The sequence below is a fragment of the Lonchura striata genome, chromosome 4A, assembly GCF_050655825.1.
Source record: "Lonchura striata isolate lonStrDom1 chromosome 4A, ASM5065582v1, whole genome shotgun sequence".
NCBI classification, from domain to species: Eukaryota; Metazoa; Chordata; class Aves; order Passeriformes; family Estrildidae; genus Lonchura; species Lonchura striata.
Window position 1 is genome coordinate 12,057,593 of NC_140742.1, and position 17,563 is coordinate 12,075,155.

The window sequence follows — 17,563 nt, forward strand, 5'->3', positions numbered from 1 at the left end:
AAGTCATTGTTTTAGTGTCTGATGAAATGATGCTCCTCCCTGTCAGCCAGCCTTGCTGGCCAGTGGAGCAGAGGAAAATAGATGGGATACAACTTCTTGTCCCAGGCTCCCAGTGCTCCAGCTCGTGTGGCCAAATCCCCATGGGCTCATGGCCCAGGGGAGCACACTGCTGTGTGTGCTGGCCACAGTGGCTGCTTTCATTCTGGACGTGACTGTACCTCAGCACAGACATGAGTTACAAGGACTTTGTTTTACACATTGATTTGGGGTGGACATTGGCACGGGGTCATTGCCTAAGGCAGAGATTTGTAAAGAGCTGAAGGGAGTTAATTGTCCAAATGCCATTAAAATGCAATATAATTATAAAAGCTCATTAAAATGCCATATAATTAAATAGCTTTATTTTATTTTAGTTATTTATATTTTTTGCAATGCACAGTGATTTTTTGTGCATGCATCTCTGTTAGAAACACTCAGCAAGATGAATGTCCCTCCTGGTGCTGAAAATTAACCGTTTACTTCTTCTAATTTAACAGTATAAAAAGGAATTGTTTGACTGTTTAAGAAAGATAGTGTCTCAAGACTTCATTTATCTCTACTTATATTTAAAATCTCTACATTACTAAAAAGACACATTATTGCTTTTGTCTTAAAACAAACAAATCAGACTTTGAGGCAGCCAGGAATCCTGAAATAAAATGAGAAAAGGACCTTATAGATGAAATTGTGGCAGAGACGTGGAAGACTATCTAGTGGAGTTGTCATATTGGCTTCCTGTGGCTTTCACTTATAATTGAATTAAATGTAATTTAGCTGTATATAGACGAGCAGAAGGGTGTCTGAGCATTGTCTAGTAGCTATGGGAAAAGCAGTGAAGAAATGGAGAGAATTTTGTCCATTAATAAATAAAATGGCTTGTGGGGACTGGGTTTTTTAATTTCTTCTCTGTGGAAATCTGAAGCAAGAAGCAGAAGGATGTTGGCAGGGAAAGAGGTTACTGTGTGTGTGAAAGCCATTTGGACCTCAAATGATAATTTGGGCTAAGGTTATCATGGGACATTTCTTGGATCTTTGGTGAAAAGTTATTCTCAAATTGGTCCCAGACAGAACTTCATAACACTGTTCAGCTTTGCAGAACATCTTCCCTTTTGGAGTGATTCATTGTGGCAGCTGGGATTTTCTGTTTAAGGTCGGTTGGGTTTTTTTTTGGTAGTGGTATTTTTACCTCTATTTTTAAAAGTTTAGAAAAAAATGTGCTGCTGGTAAGAAAGATGCAGGGAGGAAGTACTGAACTGATGAAGAGAGGGTGTTTGCCCCCTTTGGAGAAAACAGTGGTTTGCAGCATGAAGATTTATTAGTGTAGGAAAATACGTGGTATTAAAAGGAGATAGCAGAGCTCAGTCTCCTCACATGCTCTGATCTCACTGATCTCAAAGTAAATGGCTTTAATTTTCTGTGCTAATAATGGTGTTTTATCTCAGTGAAGATAGAGCTTTGGAGTTACCTGAATAATTGATATTGGCTTAGACTAAATTATGATCTGTGCTTGAATTATCTTCAGATTTTTTTTTTTTTTTTAGTTTGATGTTTGTTTCAAATACATCTACAGTATATGAAGAGGCTGCTGCTGGTTTGGTTTGCTTCGGTTTGGTTTGTTGGGATTTTTTGTTAAGGGGAAGAACAAGTAAAGTTCTTCCAGCCAGGTCCCCACCACCTTCTCTCTCAGCTCCCTGTATCATCCTTCCCAGAAAGCAATGAAAGCTGTCAAATTTCATTTTACCTCACTTCCCTTTGTAGGGCAGATGCCACCTCTCCAGTCTGATGCCTGCATTTCCTCCTCTCTGAAGATCTCTCCACCTTCTCCCTTCTGTCAGACACCAACTGCTCATCTTCCTTCCCCTGATTCCTACCTGTGCACTCTCCTGAAGCTGCTTCCAGCCACCCTGCCCAACACCAGGCAGTAGCTCATCCACTCTGGAAGGCAGTGGCAGCTGGGAAGGAGTGAGGAGCCACTTCACTCCTTCACTCCCATTATCTCACCTGAACTAACCTTAAAGGCTGTTTAGTTTGTTGGGGGGTCTTTAACCACTGACCACTGGACTTTGGCTCTCATGGGGGAAGTTGTTCTTCCAAGATCCCTAGCAAGAATTTAATTTTCTTCCTTCTTATCCTTCCTCAAAACTCTGTCTTCCACAACAGCATTTATTAAAGAGTATTATTTAGCTTCTTTTGACAGTGGGCAGCACTGTTTCCATGTCTGACCCAAATCCTCCTGTTATTTCTAATGCATCCTTAGCTGTACACACAGGTCCCTTCATGCTCTCTGGGGAAGGCTGCTTGTCCTCCTTTGGCCCTCAGTCCTGGCCTTGAAGGTGGGTCTTGCAGGCCCTGCTGCAATACTCTTGATAAGGTTTATTTTAGAGTTGGCTGACAAAGGCAGAGAACTCTTCAGTTATTGAGTACATTTGTCTAAATGCTGGCTCCTTTTGTGCAGCAGCATCTCATCTCTTTTGGAATAGGCACTTGCTGCTGTTGGACTTAAATGTTCTGCACTGTTGATTTCACCCTGTTACAATCAATCTCTTTAATATCAAAAGACATTGGGTATAGAACCACATTCCAGATCGCCTCAGTGAAATTACTGAGTAAATGTGACCCACAAGGTAGGTCTTTAAATTATACAAATGGACAGAAGTGTCCTGCTTCCCTTTATAACTGTTTGACATTGGCACTGGAGGACAGCTCATGGGACATCTCACTAAGGCAAAAGTGACCTGAAAAATGGAGGCAGAGGGAAGGAACTTCTTACTGTGTGGAACATGCACCAGTAGTGCTGTTGTCCCTCACAGGTCTTGCTGAATCACGAAACAAGGAAATGTGGGGCAGGGGAGAAGAGGTGGATCTCCACTAAGACAAAGCAGAGTTTTAATGAATTTTTATATATATTAGTGCCAACTGCTTCTGCTGTGTATTTCAGTTCCTCCAGGAGAGGGGCAGCAGCACTGTGGAGAGGACAGAGAGACTTATGGAGGACCACACTTTTTGACACTCGTTTTTCCCCGATTTTGTGCCTAAGGAGTCGGACAGCTAACACATGTGGTGGAGTTATGTGGGTCTGTGGTATCACTGTGCATAGAAGAGGAGTCTTTGTTTATTTTTACCTGATTGAAGCAGTCCCTCAAGCAAACAAAAAAGCCACCCAGTTTTCATTTGTTGTTGTAGAATACTCTTAATACAGCCACCAGTACCCGTTGTATGCAAGGTTGCAGTTCATGTGCTGCACAAGAGAAACACACTCCCAGTGTTGGCAGCATTCAATCCATCAACTCCGTGTGTCTTGAGCCAACTGCTGACTTAAGGTGCTTTCCACCCCTTTCATTGACCTTTGTAAAATGTTTTTGAACTTGTGCAGAAACTTGATAAAATAAATACCCTCTGCTCTGTTTCTGTAAGGTCCTTGGAGCTGGGCTGTTTTGACCAGGAGTGAGCCATGAGCATGTGGGTTGATGACCTGGAATGTGTTCACATCATATCTGAACTGGGCAGATACACAACAGGTAATCTGCATGTATGCTACAGACACTGGGCTATATGTAAAATTAGGGTAGTTCAGAGCCCGGACTCATACAAGAGACCTGGACACTAGAATGGAAAGCAGGAATATTCTCAGTCTGCCCAGCCTACAGACCTTTTCTTCATAATAACATTAAGCCAGCATGAAGAGTTAGTTGGCCACAGTGGCACTGACAATGCAGGGACATAAATGTCCACCATGTGAACCCTTACATTTTCTTATTATTTCTTTGTTGCTCATCTTCAAAACTTTATTTTTAGTATTAGGCAGCAACCTAGGATAGGTTGTTTAAATTATTTACTTATTTAGGTTATTTAAATTATTTACATCTCTTGATCTAGATTTGCACATTTGTCTTCATGCCTACATGACTGGAAAATCAAATTTTCAGATATTTCTGCTTAGCAGCCAGTATTTTATCTAAGTCCTGTTTAATATCCCCTACATGCTGAAGAGCAAAAAGCCAGGGCTGTGCTGCCCAGTGGCATAGGAAAGGTCCTGTCCTGCTTGGAAGTGATTAGAGAGTCCTGCTGTTGTCAGCTTTTGAAGTGACGTTGTTGCCAGGTTACTTGACCAGTCAATAATGAATGCTCATTAATCTGTTTTCTGCTTCTTGATGACAGCTGTTTGATAGCTTGATCGATTCACGATTGTCATTTGTTTGATGGCCTCCTGCTGCTTTACCCTGTCCTTTTGTTTTAAGAAAGAGGAGAGCAAAAATCTGAGAGACTCTGTTTTCCTGAGCTTTGGGGATGAGATTTAAATGCCAGATTTTTTCTTTATAATTTGCATCAGTATTCAAGATCAAAATCTCTTGCAATGTTTTCTGTGACAACACTGAAGGTATAAATATAGAAATCACAGACAGTTCCCTGGAGACTGAAGACCTAATATGTGAATAATCTCACCTCCTACTTCATAACAATATCACAGGGAAAAAAAGGTGTATTATACATATCTGCAGCTCTGCTTCCACAGTGTCTAGTCTGGTGTGTGAAGTGTGTGTGTGTAAATATTTGAAGGGTAGATCTCAAGTCCCCAGTGTGGGAGCGAGACTACACAAATAAGGTGTTATAACAGTGCTAGCACTTGCTGAGGTTTTGAATCTGCCCTGTAGCCAGGAGCCAAAGCACGCTGGTTCTGGGCTTGCAGCTCATGCAGTTAATGCAAGGCATAAGTCTCACCAGAGTTCATCAATACTGAGGTGTTTTGTGTGCAGACAGTCATGCAGTATGCTTAAAAGGCACAAGTTACCTAATCAACTGTATTTTAAATGGTTCTGCTTTGTTCTCAGCAGCTTCTCTGGATTGTAAAATCATTCTGAAAGTGGCAAAATCCAGCTAGACTGCCAAATGGCTAATTAATTAGAGAATTGAAGTGACCTGCTCCAGACTACAGAGGCTGAAGCTTTGGGAGTAAGGGGAGGAACAACCAAACACTCTGGGTTTAGAAAAGTCTCTGACTAAAGCACTTGACCGTGAGCTCTTTCAGTTCCTACTGTTATGTCCAGAATCTCTCTATGTCTGTGTGTGTATATATACATGGATGTATGAACACAATGTACACATATTTGTATATATAAATGTGTATTTGTGTGTGTGCTTATATAAACTTTCCAACAGTCTGAGCACTGTTGAGTGGCAGTTGTATTTCTCCCAGTCTGGGCAGGGTGAGGAAGGGAACAGGGATGCTTTTGTGAGGGCAGCAGAGGGGGTGGTTGTGCCCTTGTCACGGCACAGGGTGTGCCATGAGCTCTGGGTCTATCTGGCATGGAGGGATGCATCCTGCTTGGCTGCAGGAGGCAGCTGTGCCCAGCCCTGGGAATAGCCCTGGGAATGCCCCAGCCTGCTCTCTGCTGGCTGGGGCATTCCCCTCTCTGGAGCATTCCCTCTGACATCTCTTGTCAGCCTTGCAGTGTAGACATGAGTAGTGTTGAACATCCTGTGCTCTTCTGAAGGTATTTTCTCCCATGATCCAGCTCTCAGGGGGACATGCTCTCATCTCATTTTTGTGCATGGAAGCATGGGAGAAATTGTGAAACAAGACAGGAGAGCGATCTCCTGCAAAATTTGGGTTCCAGTTTGTGCAGGGAGTCCAAACCAAACCAGCCCAGCCTAACCAAACAATTACCCCACGCTGTAAGCCTGCTTAGTTCTGCCTCCAAGACTTGATTCATGGCCCTGGCCCCTCTAGTATGGGATTTAGTGATGTAACTCCCAAAAGTTTTGATTGATGGAAAGCCAGAAAGTGATTAGAAGATCTTGCAATGTGTTAACAAATCACTCACAGATGAATGTTGATTTATCTGCAATATAAATCACCCTAAATGAAATGGTCTGATTTATCCAGCTTACTTGTAGCAGGAGGGGCTGATTTAATGATGCTGAGCCCAGCCATTAATGCACCATGTTCATAAATCGCAGTGGGCATGTACTAAACTGGGATTTATAAACCCAGTCAGAGTTCCTGACTTCACCCTGTAGCTTTGATGTTGGGCACCTTGAAAGTTGTGTCAGCTGTGAGAAGTATTGCCAGGCAGAGGACACTATTGACATGACCTTCCCAGGGATTTCTTCTCTTGGAGCCTGAGCATGCTCTGCACTTTTGAATTTGGAGATCAGATAAATAATCTTTTGCTTTCTCTTTCTCACTCCCAAGTCAGCAGAAAGAAGAGACATGGGAGAGTCCTTTCTGATGGGCACATGGGGGGAGAAGGGAGAGCAGGGCTTTATGCATCTGTCTGTGGTAATTGCTGGTTCGTTTATTGCCTGCTGCTTTATGTTTCATGGAGTCCCAGGAGATCAGTGTGGGGAAGAGGGGGACAGGATTTAAAGCAAGAAGGAATTGCTGCTGTCCTTCAAGCTGACTTCCTGAATTATTCAGGATGTGGTGTTTCGCCTTGTAATTCTCACAGAGGGTTATAGCTTCGTAACTGAACCTGCCAACTGTGCAGAGAACCAAGTATCCCCCTCTAGCCTTAAGGCAAAAAAATTCTTTCAGGTCTGAGCTGCACACAGTAGGTTTTGTGAGATATGAAATACAGCTCTGGTTTTACTCTGCAAAGCTGTGAGCTTTCCATCTTTATAAATTTTTATTTTACAGTAGTACTGGGTATAGGGAGCCATAACTGGCCAGCTCTGTGACAAAGATGTCTAATTCATGTTTTTTCCACCAGGACATCCAAGGTGCAGGAGTTTCTTGTATGTAGCTGTTGCTTTTAAATGAAATTACTTATTTCATAATTGCAGGTAGGCATTGCTATGCTTTTAAAAAGGAAGATGGCTTTGGCTGCTGGAACAAAAGGGAATTTTAATTACATTGGAAATTAAAGCAAACTATCCCCCACCACACTCTTCCCCAATGCTTGGTAATGCTAGATGAGGCTTGATTATAATTATAGTGTCATGAGTGTTAAAGCTTTCTAATGCACATAATGATTCTTTAAAAATGACCTCCTGCACATGACGATTTATCAAGTTATTATCATTGCTGTATGTCTAGATTAATCAATCATAAACAGAGCTTCATGGGGGATGAGGAAACTCTGAATTGAATGTTCTCCTGAGACTCAGAACTGGACAGGTTGACTGAGTTTCTGTGACTTAGTGATCCAGTATCTGCGGTTTGATCCTGGGTGAGTGATGCTCAGCACAGGGGTGGCTGTACAGCCCCTCATTGGGAGTCTAGATGAACTTTCCATTCTCCCCAGTAGGAGTGTTCTTCCCAAAAGGATCACAAACTGTCTGCCTGTTTCTTGGACTTGCTGCTTGCTCCTGCACCAGCCAGGCACAGCAGCTCTGCGTGGAGGAGGTTTGCTGGGCTCTCTGAAGCAACACATTTTGACAGACTGAGGCCCTTTCCCAGTCTCGGTTAGTGTTCACTGCTGCAGTGTGACCACCTGAACAGCTTCCAGATTGCAGAGGGCCAGTGCAGAAATTTTGGTAATTAAATGTTGTAGAGGTAAAAAATTGTGATCATGAGAAAGACTTCTGTGAACAATAAACTATGTCTGTCACTGAACACTATTGCAATTTCTAGCATTTACTGGGAACATCCAGTGCCACAGAAAAATATGAATTCTCCTTTTTTTCCCTCCAACTATCATCATCACTGCAAGGAGCACTGTTTACAGTTCTGCTTTCGTCTTTAGAACTGATAGCTCTCTTGTTTAACAACTGTAGGGAAATCTGGGGCAGTCCTGTTTTTGCCTAGTGACACTCAGCACTAAATGATGCAATGAAATCCCAGTTCTCCTGAAATCAATAGCAACATTTTTGCTGACATCAGAAGAGGCAATGTGCATCTGTGGATGCTTTCAGGTTTTTCCTGGAAAAGCCAAAATAAGGCTAATCTGATATCAACAGATGTAATTTAAACTGAAAAATTATTATACAGTGGTTCTGAGATCCCCGAGCAGATAAGATCATCTTGGAAAGAAAGGGATGCACAAGGCAGTGTCAGACTGCTCCACAGACATTATGATCCTGACCACAAGTCAGGAGATGCTTAATTGTGTTTAACTTCCGAGCTCACTAACAGCTTCTGTGAGTTCAGGAAGAGAATTTGCATACCTAATCTTCAGAAAGTGCTGAAATTCCCAAACCATGCCTAAATTAAGATCTAATACACAGACAGCCACTCTTGAATTTTATTTTTCTCTGCCTGGCAGCCCTGACCTTCTGCAAGCCTGTGGAGGGCTGATAATTTGTTTTTGTAGATAGTCCCAGCGAGTTCAGTTAATCTAGCAATGATGATGGCTTCAAAATTCAATATACAGAAGATCCTTAAACTGTATGGACTGTGCTTCCCTACTTCTGGGAATTTAAAAGATGAAGAATGCTGTTAAGAGGAGCACTATGTGTGACTGTAAAATGTAACTACAGCACAGTAAACCTTTATTACTTATTAACATATCAAGAAAACCAGAGCAGAATGGAGGATCTGGTAGACCCTTTCAAAAGTGTCTGGGGCACACTGGGGTGTGTGAGGCTGTTTTCTGCATTGCACCTTTCCAGCCCTCAGGAGTCACCTGTTCCTGCCTGGGGAGGCAGAGGCAAAGTGTGTGAAGATGGATGCTCTCTTCCAGAGAGAGCTTTTTTAATTATTTCTTTGGTTTTTCTTGTTTTTTTTGCTTCAATCAGTGTTGAGATCAAAGGCATTCTGATGGGACTGACAAACAAGGTTTTTTTTCTGTGGGAAAGAAGAAAGAGAAATCCAGTAAGTTATTTTGCGCAACTTTCTACTGTACCAGCCACGTTAATTGAGTTTGCTCCTGTGATTAAACTAAAATGGATGTTGATCATATTTTTGAACACACCTTTGGCTTCTGCCCTGTGAAAGCTGCTTCCTTCAAGTGAGAGTTCAGTCTTTAGAGCTCTTCATCAAGCAGCATCTTCTAAGGAGTCTCGCCTATGACTGGATCAAGCTGTTTGCCATTATTTATGCTCTGTCACTCCCTCAAACCCACTTGCTGATTCTCTGGTCATGTCACTGTGCCTCTGAAAAACTCACCAAATATGAGTTGGTGAGAAAACCACCAGTGAGTGCCTGGAAAGGAATATATTGATTAATTCTTTCTTGGAATGATAGTAGTAGGAATGAGCCACAGATGCCTTTAGAGGATCTGTTCCATTGCTGACCAGTGTGCTTTGAACAGTGGGGTCCTTTCAGCTGTGTCTCTCCCCACATATGTTTTATCCATTTTCTTTATTTCCTTCTCTCCTTTCATTTTCCTTTTATATGTCTACCTTATGAGGCAAGTAAGGAGATCATCACAAGCTCCATGCCTGCAAGGAGACAAGGATGAGTTCTAGTGTTTTGATCATGATAAACAGTCATTCAGTGGCACTGCCAGGCTTTCAGAGGAGGAGAGATCTACAGGCAGAGATTACCATTTCCTTAATGAGAATGTCTGCATAAACCATCATACAGTCCAGCATATAATCCTTCTCCTTTTCCTCTCTAACACTTTGTTTCACTGCAGGTAAGTGCTTTTGAGTAGTTACTCCAGCATTTACAGAGTTTCCTGATACCTCCCTGTAGACATGCTGCAGGAAAATTCCAACTGGCAATTCATGCTGGAGAGCAAGCATGGGGCAAGTGTCTATGATGGAGAGGCAAAAATTATCAGAGAGCCTGGATTCAGCAAGATGCCATTTTTCTCCTCTGGGCATTCCTCCATGCACAGCTTGCTGTTTTTGTGGCCTAGTTTTAATGAGAGATTTTTTACAATAGTTGTGAATGTTGACATTTTGCTCTATTTTTTTTTTCTTCTTTGGGTTTGAGCTGAGCACACACTGGAGTGAGGAAGCTCAAGGGTGTCAGATTCAGTTCTACTGATGACAGGTATCATGTCTGCTTTATAAATGCCCAAAGATGGTTAAGTGTTTCTTTCCCCTATTTTTTCTATTGAAAAGTAATTTCTGCCTCATCCTTCTGGTCATAGAAACATAATTCCCAGTACAAATTTGCTCATGCTCATGGCCTTTTTATTCTTCTTTGCTTATTTCTAGTCACTGATCTTAACTAGCTATTTTTCTTCCTTGGTGTTTGCTTTTTAGCTATTTCTGGATTGCAGTGATGACCCTTCTTACCCTTTGCTTGGTTAAGCTAAAAAAAGCTGGCTGCTCTGGTCTCTGAGAGGAATGTGCCTTATTCTGATTATCCTACCAGTCTTCGTCAGACTCTGCTTTTTTTTTACAATATACACATACAGAAGATCAGTATGTGTGTGCTGAAAGAGGCACCCACAACACCCTCTGTGTCCTGGCTGGTTCCCCCAGGTTCTGACTGTTTTAAATGGCTTTGCTCATCACAAGAGTCACATGTGATTTTCAGTAAATACATGTTTTTGTTTCTTAGACCGAAGCCCCCAACCACCATTCACTGAATGCAAAAGCAAATTCTTGCCTGTGCAGACTAAGGAATGGTGTGTAATTCTTTAGTGAGTTTGAGGATGGAATTTTTGCTGGGACAGTCCAGGTGCTGAATGTATTTAAACAGTTAGATTGCTTTGCTCTGTGGGAGCAGGACAGTTATTTCCATCAGTCCTTTACACTTGTCTGCTCTACTTGAAGTTTCAGTCTCTGCTTCTCTAGGCAGGATCCTGTTTTGTAGTAATGAATAGAGCATTTAAATACAGTAGTTATGTGGTTGTGTCTGAACTCTCTGCTTATTTGCAAATCACTGCAAAAGTTCCCAAACCCAATGCAATAAAGTCCATATCAGAGTAAGTTTTGCCAGGCAGCCCAGGTGCTGCACAGGGTGACCACTGTGAGCCTGATGCACTGAGGTCTCAGAAAATCAGTCCCTAGTCTGCAAAAATCAGTGGGTAGAGTTTTTGTGCCATATGAAAGTATGGGACGTGGAGGTAGGAACTAAGAGCTTCAATGTAGTTGTAACCATAGGTCAAAATTTCAGTCAGGGTAACAGAGGAATTGATGGTACTGTGTGGCTTTCTGTCAGCTGTACATTGGGCCTAATATTTGTTTTCTCATGTAAAAGGGTCCAGGCAATCAGGCAGCCTGCCTGGAGAACAAAGGAGCAAAACAGATTTTAATTGCCCAATGGGCATTCTTTCAGCACAGATCTGTGTTTATATGCCAGAATAATTTGGGTTTGTGTCTGACACAGGAGATCTGACTTGTGGAAGGACTTCAGTCTGGGCTGTTATTCTTGGAGGACTGGGGAAATGTGGGCATATCCTCCCTGCCTTTAGAGCATGCACCTGAAGACACCTTTCAGGTAGGAGTTGTTTTCTCTTGGTGGCCAGAATGGTAAATGTGCAAGCTCTCTTTAAAGTAATGTGAGAAAGGAGAGGGGAGAGAGAGAGAGAAGGGACATAAAGGTCCTGAAGGGCTTTCTTCAGCCTGGCTTAATTTGGAGGTGACACTTCATATGTCAATTTAAATTAAGCCATTTAAAAGAGCACCCACCCCAGAGCCTCTGATGCACTCTTAAGACAGCAACTGTGGGGCACATTGGGTGACTGATACAGTTGAGGACAGAAAGGGAGGAAGCAGCAGGAGGAGCTGAGATGAAGCATTTCATGTCACGGCTGCTTTGTCCCCTGCATGTGTGATTACAGGCTGTAGTTCACCCCTGTTTTCTTTATCACATGTTTGGGCCTTGTATTGTGCTGTGTTAAGTCCAGATATCTCATACCTATGTCATGGTTTTCTGTGGCCCTTCTGATCTGAGTAAGGTTTAAATAGGAGTCTTGTCTGGGTGTTGAACAGTTAATGTTCCAGAAAGCTAACACCTGCATCTGCAGCCTTGTCCCCTCCTATGCAGCTGAATAGCATTTCATGATGGCAGGGAAATAATTTTGTACAGCCAGGCCCTGCTCTGTGGGCAGTGAATAAGCTCAAGTGAAGTAGAGGTCATTCATGTTAATCTGAAGCAAATAGGATTGTGGGACTGAGGGAAGAGGGTGAACCCCCTTTTATGTACAAATTCTATAGCTCAGAGGCTTAGGAAACACATAATAGTAAACATTTGCAAAGAATCCATAACCTTTTCTGAGAGGAAAGACAAATGGTTTTCCTGCTTCATTTTGAGCAGGTCTTGCATTTTGGTATGTATGCAAATCATGCTGGTGGCAGTGTCTCATACAAATCAGCTTGAAATGCAGAGGCAGCCATGCAAGCAAAATGGCTTGTCTTTCCCTGCAGCTGCAGTGAGACTTCTAGCACAGGAGAACTAGGCAGGGAGAGCCTGATTTGTAAGGAAGCATCAGGAAGAGAGAAGAAAACCAGAAATCCTCTTAAAATGCTGTCCCACTAACAGAAAGCTTTGTGTCCGTGCTACAGTGCTGCCCTGTGTTTTTGATGATTTGAGGAGCATGCAACAGTGTTTTATTTTTCTTTAGATTTTGGGGTGTCCTTATCCTGACTTCTCAAGGCAAGGAAATATATCATCAATTCATGGCTGTGCAGAACTGGGTAGGTAATACTTGGGAAGGAGAGATGAACTGCACTTTTTTGATCTCAGGACTGAAATGGGCATGGAAGATAACACAGATGTGAAATATAAGCAGGCACCTTTGCAGGAATTTTGACTTCTCATTGTAAAGACAGTGGGTGAGGGCTGGGCATTACATTGTGCTGCTGCTGTTCCCTGTCCCAGATCCTTTGTGGATCTGTGAATCATGGCTTTTTCACACTGTTGAACAGTAGCTACTGATACACCTGCAAAGAATCATCCTAATTCTAAATCTAATGTGTCTTCAACCCCTTTGCAATATTTCTTTTGTGAGTTGGGTAGACATCAGGCATTTACATGTCCAGGAATGAATCCCCTGTTTACTCCCTCTTATTCCCAGTGCTTTTCCATCAAGTGTACCAGGAGCAAGTATCCAGCAGGGTGGACTGAGGTTGACTTTCTGAGTCTGCAGTGTCTCTTGGCTAACATGGCAACAAGACCAAATGTTATTTGACTTTAATGATAGGTGACAGCAAAACAGAAGAGAAAAGGGAATGGAAGCTGATCAAAGTTCATAAAGACATGAACTTCCTTGGCTCTTTTTTTTTTTTTTTTTCCCCAGCCAGACCTTTCTGGAGTTCTGTCTCTTTGACCCTGCTGTGCTGGAGTTGCCCAGCAGTGCTGCTGGGCTGGATTGTGGGGGCTCTGAGCAAGTGTGTGCAGAGCACTGCAGCAAGCAGGAAAAGGGTTGCTTGGCATTACTGGCTTCTTCTCTGTGTAAGTGCAGGCACTCTCTGTGTTCAGGGAGGTGAGCTGTGAGAGAGCAGTGATGTGCCTGCAGCTTCTCACTGTGCCTTGTTGGATCCTTTCCTGTTTGCTCTTTGATCTTATTTCACACTGAGTACCAGGCAGCATGACTGCAGTGTGATGCTCTGGCTGCAGACCGCATTATCTTGTTGAAAAATGAATTGCCTCAGAGCCTTCAGTCGATCTCCTGAGCTATTTCCTGTTACAATTAGGAAAGCTGAGATTTCCATGTGATTTTGAAGCTCAGAGTTCTGATGTACAGTGAAATCCTGTCTCTGTGTTCATTCATTATTGCTTCTGATCTCTTCTTTTCTCTTCCATTATCTCAAATGCTTTTGGAAACTTCATTTTCAATGTACTGTATCGTCTCACTTCAGTTCCCTTCCGTGGGCATCACAGTTCACTAGGAAATGCAATGCTGGTTTGAAATGTTTGCAGACAAGATAGGGAAAAATACATCTGTAAGTTATTAGGGGCAAGAGTAATGTCTTTTACCTTAGGAGCTTACAGATGTTTTTTGCCTTTTCATCTGCCAAATACTTACACTTTCCAGCACTGTCTGCATCTGGAGGTTGTGTCTGGGCAGGGAATTATGTTGGACATGTAGTCTGGGTGAAGCTGCCTTGGGCATTTCCTGAGTGCTCTGGCTCTGTGGCTCAGCCCTTCTGCAGATTTGTATTTGTTTTAGCATTTCACCTCTGGTCACTCTGAACTGATTCTGTAGTGGGAGATGTTGGTATTTTATTTTGTAACAGTTCATCCTGACATGAATTGCAGGTTTCCATAAGAACCTGGGCTGTCATCTTCCCTTGGTACCTGAACACCTCCTTCCCCTAGCATGACAGCCTGTGCTTGTGACACATCTGTCTTTGCACAATGGTGGCAACAATTGGGTTTTTCCAGTGAGTTTCTGATCAGACCTTGCTGGAGATTAAGCAAGTTAAATCCAATTTTTTCGTTGACCAGACCATTGCCCTCTATAAAGGATCTTTAAACAAAACACCCTTTTTTCATTGTGGTAGAGTTGTCCCATTTGTGAGGTGGTGTGTGTGGAGGTCAAATCTTTGGTTAACGCTTCATTTCTGTGGCCTTTTGTAAATTGTGCCCATTCCATTCCTACCACGTTCCTGGCAGAAAGGGAGGAGAGATGCCATAACACAAGTAATGCCCTCATTTTTCCAGCTTCCCTGTGATACATGATTGCCACTTGCTTTTGCAGTTTTTGGCAGAACTAGTCTTTCATTCCAACCCCTAAAAGCATTGCATTTGTGTTGGTTTAATTGCTAAGGTGCAGGAGCTGCTTTCTAGAGTTGCCAAACACCTGGGAACTTCATTTGAAATGGCAAGTGTTTGGTGCTTCTAAAACCAAGTTTACTGTGGAAGGAAGCACTAGGAGGAGGAGCCTTTTGTATTTTCATTTCTCTCCCTCTGCCTTGCAGGCACCTATGTCCAGTGGTGCTTTCCATGAGCACAGTTGGTGCCATACTGCAGTCACTGGGTTTCCAGCCCCATCATTGGGCTGTTCCACTCTCTCCATGGTTAGAAGGTGTTTCCTTCTTGCAGCTTAAACCTATGGACAACCTATACCTGCTGCCAACGTCATCAAGGAAGAAAGTCAAAATGCAAAGGCTGTATTTTAATTAGGCTACAATCAACTTACTAAGTCACTCATGGCAGAGCCACTCTTTCTGGCCCTCAGCACACTCTGTAAGATACCTGGCTTTCTGCATCTTGAGGTTCTCTTTGCAGCTGCAATCCTTAGACACTGGGGTTCCAGAGGGCCAGGCAGTCTTTTGAGGAAGAAGCCAGTACACTTATACATTGAGTGGATATTTTTTGTGTTGGTGTCTTGTTATCCAGATAGTGGAAGCATCACTAAGAATCTCTTGAGGTCTCAAGTGTTTCCTTAACTCTTGTGCTTAACCTTAACAGGGAAACATGTTCATTTTACTTAAATAATTAGTGTAAAAATGGATCTGTCTGATATATTTCCAGCAGCTGATGAGACCAGAAAGTTTGGGATATTGGGATATTCCTGCTGGGAAGGGGACAAGAGCCAACAGTACCTGTGTGCTCTGGATGTGGAGAGCTCCACAGTCCTCTTAAGTGGCTTTAGAAAGGTTAACGGAGAAGGTGCCAGCAGATGGCACTCATGAATACACAACGTTGTCTCGGGGTTTGAAGGGCTCCAATCACTTCTGGCATGTGTAGCAGGACTGCATAATAGGGCAGCATTCACCTGCTGTAGGGCAGGTGGCCAGTGCTACAGTAAGCAGAGTCTGGGGCTGGTAGGACCCTGTTTCCATTCAGAGCAGCTCATCTTTCTAGGCCTGGTGGGTACAAGGGCACTGAAGAGATGTAGTGATGCAGCCCTGCTAGTTCAATGATGACACCAAAATTGGGTGTATTTTGACAACAGGATGGCCTACACATGGCACCAGGCATGTTGGCACCCAGGCATGTTCCTGCCCAGTGCCCCTCTCCTGAGACAGACAGTTCAGCTGCTGTCTGGTGCAAGAAGTGGCCAGAATTGGGGCTTCATGCTGCTGGCATTTGTTCCTGATGGGGTAAGCAGTGACATTGAGCTTTCATTAGAAGACAAAAAGGGCACACCAGGACATTTGAGTGCACATTTTCAGTCAGTGAAAGCAATGTATGGGCTCTGTTTCTGAGCCAGAAGAGCAGTCTGTTCCTGGTCCATGGGACTTGTCAGTCCAGCAAAGATTAGTGAGGCAAAAGTAAAGGCTGTAAAGCTCCTCCTGCCCAGCACTGGTGAGAGAAGGTGATAAGGGATTCATTGTACAACCAGGAGATAATTGGCAGCAGTAGTATGAAGCAATGCCAGTCTTTTTGCCATAGCAATTGTCCAGACATTTTGTTCACAGCTGTGATTCACCTTGCTGTGCAATCTGTTCTGGACCATGCAGTATTTCAAAAAGAGCATGGCTGCCACACAAAATCATGTGGGATTGCCCAAGACTGTGTGCAGGACTGAGTGTGAAAATCCATTTTGCTGGTGCAGAGCTTGGGGAGGGCAGGTGGTAAAGGGACTGGACCTCCAAAGGGCGAGTCAGCCTCCTCCCCCCTCACTACAGACACTAAGGCTGTACAGTCACTTATCTCCGTGGAGCAGAAGGAGCTGGGTTTCATGTGCCTCAGCCTGACCTGACAGATCAGATCTCTTAGGGGACGTGGAGCCCATGTCTCATGTGATGACAAGCTTGAAGGAGCAAGGGTGGGTCTCTGTGGTGACCTCTGTGTGGAGAAGTGAACAGAGAGATTTTGGCTTTGCTGAAATGCATAATGTATGTCTTACGTTCTTCTGTGCCTCATACTGCAAGCCAGGCTTGGAGTGTCTGCCCTGTGCACAGGGAGGATGGGATGAGGCTGTCTGCTGGCAGCCCTGACTGTAGCTTGACCTGTAGGTGTCAGCTCCAAGGGGACACTGTGGTCAGTGTGACTGGGCTTGGCTAAGATGGACCCTTGGGAGCTTTAGTCCAAATCAACAGAAGCTGAAATATTGGTGATGGGTAAGCCCATCCTGTCCAGCAATATGTCTCTACTGGCCAGCTTTGAGTCTGTGGCCATGTGTCATCTTGCCCTGTAAAGAGTGAGTGTGCCCTGGAGTTGCCCAACCCCACGTTACTCCTGGAGCTCTGCCCCAGGGAGCTGTTCTGTTCAGAAATCACTCCTTACCTGCACAGCCCTCTGAGATGTAAAAAAGCATGTGCCAGAAGGATGGTGTTTCTCTTCCTCTGGTGATGAGGAATTTATCTGGCATTTTCCTCCTTTGCCTTGTTGAGACTTTCTGAACTTCTGGGATTTCCTCCCCTCAGCACGGGACAGCAGCTGCTCCCACTGGGGCAAGCACCACTCTCCTCCTGGAGCAGTGGCTCTCCCCTGAGTTATGCAAGATAATTGGGCTGTTCCCCTAGTGTGGAACCAATGGCTGTGCAAGGCCACTAACAAAAAGGAGTCAGGGTAGCAACAGGATTAAAAATATGTATGAGCAAACATCTTGTTTAAACTGGAAGGATGCACTGAAGTGTGAGAGTCTGGGTCCTGTAGAAAGCCAGAGGCAGAGTGGATTGGCATTCAGACTGGCAGCTGCACAGTAAAACCACACTGGTAGCACAGGAAAGGGAGGGCAGGAGCCCAGTCTTACTTACACTGGGGTAAGCTGGAGTAATGTGATGGAATCACCTATTACATTTGGCTACATCTGGAGTCCAGTGTGGATACAGGGATCAGGAGAGCAGG

At 43.7% G+C, this 17,563-nt stretch overlaps 1 protein-coding gene across 4 annotated transcripts in view; it reads left to right on the forward strand.

Annotated features, from left to right (window-relative positions):
- The window catches only part of PAK3 (p21 (RAC1) activated kinase 3), a 126,014-nt gene that overhangs the window by 26,472 nt on the left and 81,979 nt on the right, over positions 1-17,563 (forward strand). For 2 of the 4 annotated variants that reach the window (XM_085570909.1, XM_021547850.4), the window contains exon 2: positions 11,207-11,317. The exons of the other annotated variants lie outside the window; for them this stretch is intronic. The gene's annotated coding sequence lies outside the window, so the exon portion shown is untranslated. The remainder of the gene's footprint in view (positions 1-11,206; positions 11,318-17,563) is intronic. 4 annotated transcript variants of the gene reach the window in all.